Source organism: Vespa crabro, chromosome 19 (assembly GCF_910589235.1).
Source record: "Vespa crabro chromosome 19, iyVesCrab1.2, whole genome shotgun sequence".
NCBI lineage: Eukaryota > Metazoa > Arthropoda > Insecta > Hymenoptera > Vespidae > Vespa > Vespa crabro.
The window spans coordinates 2,042,501-2,047,500 of record NC_060973.1 but is presented as its reverse complement, the minus strand read 5'-3'; the positions used below and the strand labels follow the sequence as shown (position 1 = coordinate 2,047,500).

General features: G+C 29.0%; 1 protein-coding gene across 4 annotated transcripts in view; it reads left to right on the top strand.

Moving 5' to 3' along the window:
• The window catches only part of LOC124430726, a 100,075-nt gene that overhangs the window by 200 nt on the left and 94,875 nt on the right, over positions 1-5,000 (top strand). The gene's annotated exons all lie outside the window — the stretch shown is intronic.

Sequence of the window (5,000 nt, the reverse complement as noted above, 5' to 3'; positions counted from 1 at the left end):
TTATAATCTCTTTCTCTCTCTCTCTCTCTCTCTCTCTCTCTCTCTCTCTCTCTCTCTCTCTTACTTTCTTTGTCTCCCTTTCTCTTTCTCTCTTTCTCTCTTTACACTAATTTTTTGTATTCTATTTCTTTTTTTTTTTTTTCTTTTTACTATTTTTTTCTTTTATACCAATTTGTTCATTTCGAATGAACGTCTTTTTTTTTCTCTTCGTTTCTTTCTCTCGTTCTTTTTTATTGTTTAATTATACACGCGAAGAAAAAATTAAAAAAAAAAAGAAAAAAAGAAAAAAAGAAAAAGAAAAAGAAAACAGTAAATAAATAAATAAAAAGAGAAGGAAGTAACACGCACGAGTCACGTTTGATTCGTCTTAAAGTATTTTTCTTTTCCTTTTTTTTTCTTTTTTTTTTTTTTTACGTGTCTTTATTATATATATATATATATATACACATATACATATATATATATATATATATATATATATATATATATATATATACACATATATATGTATGCGTGTATTTGTGCGTGTATCATCGGTATTCGTCAATGAAACTCGTGAAAAATTAACGAAGAAATTTAATTCACGTTTCTTTTTTTTTGTTTTCATTTTTTTTTTCATTTTTTTTTTTTTTTATTCGTTTTGTTTCATTTTACGTTCTCGTTTTTCCACGAACGTTTCTTTCATTAAAATAAATAATTATATAATTGAATCAGTTTATCGAGATACTTTTTCAATCAAAAGTTTTATCATTCAGTTATTATTATTTATGTCTTACGATCAATCGAACCTTTTTCTTCTATGTATATATATATATATATATATATATATATACATATATACATGTCTGTGTATCACATTTTATATGTACCTTGTTTCGATAAAACTTGATCGGTTTTCATTCCGTAAGTTTTCCAACGTTAACCGCGTTAACTCCGAGTTTCTTTCGAGTCGATTTCATTATTTAATCGACTAGTGAATAAGTTAGCGTGCGATGGAAATAGTCAGTTCGATTTGATCGATTGATAGTTTCTTATCGCCCCGTTATTCGTATTCTTTCGATATCATTCATTTACATAAAAAGTCAAGAGAACGCGTAATAAACGAACAAATAAACGAACGATCAAATAGATAAATAAATAAATCATTAAAAAGAAAAAAGACAAAAATTAGAAGATACGATGGAAAATATGTGCGTACCGTGCGAATGAAATCGACGAATGAAGGGATTAAAAAAAAATAAAAGAAAAAAAAAAAAAAAAGAAAAAAAAAACAAAGATACAAAAGAGAAATGAAAAAAAAAAAAAGGGAAAACGAAAAGAATCGCAATCGAAAAGCGAAAAGCGCGACTTTTGCGTGGCTAACCCTTTTGGTGTTTCGAAGCGATAGAGGAAATGCAATTATGCAGTTAGTAAAACGAGATTATGAGCGTGGCTATGAAGCGCTTAAATTTTCATTCGCTTTGACTTTCTTGACTTTTACTCTTGTCGATTAATTAACGTTACATGAAATCGCACGATTCTTCAGTCGTAATATAACATAATTCTCTTTAACATATAAATATATATTTTGTGCTATATAAGAAAGTTTATTTGTCGAAAAATTATATCATTTATTCTCGATGCAATCCTCGTTCCAATTACACCCCTTCCGTACTCCTTCCTCTGCCCTTTTCATTTTCTTCAACCCCTTAACTCGCCGCCAATACTTTTTTCATTCTTTTTTTTTTTTTTTTTTCACGGAGATCCACAAATCTGCAGTTATCGTTTGATCGTTACGATGAATATTATCAGATCGATACATTTATCGATCATTATGATCATCGCACGAGCTTAGAAATATTTTAAGTCATATTATATACATATACATATATATATGTATATATATATATATATATATATATATATATATATATTTTTTTTTCTTCTTTGCATTTTCCTTTTGTTCTACATGTAATTAATATTCCCATTAATTTGTACATGAAAAGAAAATGTCTCTCTTTGTATCGCTTGATACAGATTTGAAATTAACGAGTTGTTAGTTGTATCCTCCTCTCGCCCCATTAGCCACTTCACTCACTTCCCCCCATTATCGGGAATTGGACAAGAAGAAGAAGAGAAAAAAGAAAAAAGAAAAAAAATGGGGAAGGGGGGGAAAAAGAAACAAAAAAAAAAAAAGAAAAAGAAAGAAAAAAAAATGCAGATAAATAAAAAGAAAAAGAAATTATATGCTAGTCGTATCGTATCTTTCCATCTTCTTTTTTTTTTTTTTTTTTTCTTTTTTCTTTTCTTTTCTTTTCTTACAAATTTATTACAACGAAGTAACGATTGAAAATTCGAGACACGAATATGTGCGTTCGTATATCTTTCAATTTAATCTCTTACATAGGGATTACATAAAAGGAAAAGTGCAAAGCGATCGAGAGAAGAGTACTCTCGTACGATTCTATGTTCTTTTTGTTGTTAGAAGAAGAAGAAGAACAGAGAGAGAGAGAGAGAGAGAGAGAGAGAGAGAGAGAGGGAGGGAAGGGATGGGGGGTGGAGAAAGAGAGACATTTATTCGAGTAACGGCCGGAAAGGATCACTTCCTGATTCGTTTACGACGTGTCACGATTATCTTTATTTCATTCTTTCAGAATTTCTTCGAAACTGTTACGTGAAGCGTGTACCTATAGTAAAACGATTTTTATACATATCAGACTTTTTCTATTTCTTTTTAATGTAGATTAGAGAAAGGAGGTTGTTCCGAATTGAGATATAAAAACGTGACAAGAAAATATGATTTTCTTGTATGTATGTATATATATGAATGTGTACATTTTATCTATATGATAGAAAAATTTTGTATTAGTGCTTATTCTAAAGTTGAGAGCTAATAAGAGAAATATGTTGGTCACGTATACATAAAGTGGGACATCCATGGTTTTAAGTTTGAAATATATCGAATATCCGTAATCCATATTTCTTCTTTTTTAAGGCTTTACAATTTTTCATATATAGGCAGAATATGAATATTTTTACGAATTGATAAAATACTATATAGGCATATATATATATAAAATATATTATATAAGAATGTATATAGGAAGTTTGATATACAATATAATAAAGGGTGGGTTACAAAATAAAAATGTTAATATTATAATATATATAACACCATACATATATATCCTTATACAATACTCATACTTACTTTCTATCTAGATAAATAACGGGCTTAGTAGTAGGTCGTCTGGTAATCTTAATATTCTCTTCACATTGAAAACGATGAAAAGAAAAGACGAAGTAGAAGAAGTGGAAGTGGAAGTAGAAGAAGAAGAAGAAGAAGAAGAAGAAGAAGGGAAGAAGAGAAAAAAGAAAAGGAAGAAAAAAAGATAGATAGAGAGAGAGAGAGAGAGAGAGAGAGAGAGAAAACACAGCCTTTAAAATATAGCTATGATTCTCTTATCATAGTTGGTGAGAGTGAAAAAGAGTAGGGGGAAGTTTTCCTTAAAGCTCCCTAACTTTCATGCAAATCATTTTCTTTTCTCGGATATATATATATATATACACACACACACGCACGCACACGCATGTAAATACACACATATACGTGTAAAAACGGGACGAATAAAGGGAAGCAACTTTCTCCTCGTATGATCTATGCGAGTGATGCATCCAAAAAATCGAACGATCGTGAATATTTTCGTATAATCTTATTTAAAAAAAAAAAAAAAAAAAAAAAAAAAAAGAGGAAAGAAAAAAGGAAAAAATGAAAAAGAAAAGAAAAAATATTGTAGAAAATAACAATAATAATGACAATGATCTCGTTCCAATGATTTTACGCTTTGTCGTCTGAACGGAAGGAAATTAAACGAAAAAAAAAAAAAAAAAAAAGGAAAAAGAAAAGGAACAGAAAAGAAAAGAAAAAAAAAATAAAACAGATGATAATAATTTTAATAATGATAATAATAACAATGACATATTATAAAAGTAAAATATAATATTTCATAATTGTTTTGAAATTAACTCCTGAACGAAATCACGTAGAAACAGTTACTTATTCTCGTAGTGTGTCGGCCACCCTAATCTCTTTTGCCTCTCTACCTTTACCCTGTTACCCCCTACCATCCCCTTACTTTCGCTCGTTCTCTCGTGAGAAACGTTACGCAGCACTTTATACCTGCCGGGCGGAACTCGATTTGCCGGAGAGAGGAAAGTTGCGTTCTACAAGAAAATCATTAAAGCCTCTCTTTCTCTCTCTCTCTCTCTCTCTCTCTCTTTCTCTTTCTCTTTCTCTTTCTCTCTCTCTCTCTTTGCTAGGCAGGAAATGGTATTTGTTTGACATGAAAAGCTAGCCAGTCCTTCGAAAAGCAGACCTAGTTAGTAATTGTTTCATGGGAAGGTTGGATAAGGTTTGGTGTTGGGACGTAGAGAGGGTAGAAAGGAAAGATCATGAAATTTTCGTCTAACAAAACAAAATTCAATATCCCTTTAGTTGTATTAAATAATATCGTTAACGTTGATATTTTACTTGATAAACGAGTAATTTACAATTTACATATATTATTGCATTCATTATTCGTTCGTATTTAACTCGTATTATTTCTAAAGTTTGTATTAATTCAAACGTTGATCGTAAATATCAAAGAACGTCGTCGTTGTTTCATCCAAAAAAAAAAAGTTATATAGAGAAGAAGAAAAACAAAAAAGTAAAATGAATATCGTTTACAATTTTCAAACGTTAGTTCATTTTCAATAGTTCTATCAAAATCCTCATCCATTATTATTATTATTATTATTATTATCATCATCATTGTCGTTATTATTATTATTATTATTATTATTATTATTATTATTATTGTTATTATCATTGTTAACTATAATTTTATTTTTATTGACTTATTATTAAATAAATTAATTTTAACTTAATGCCGAAACGGTTAATGTTAACCGCAAATTCCATTAATTAGGTTCATAATAGGGAAACCTTATTCTATGATAGTAATAGTCATTGTAAATAA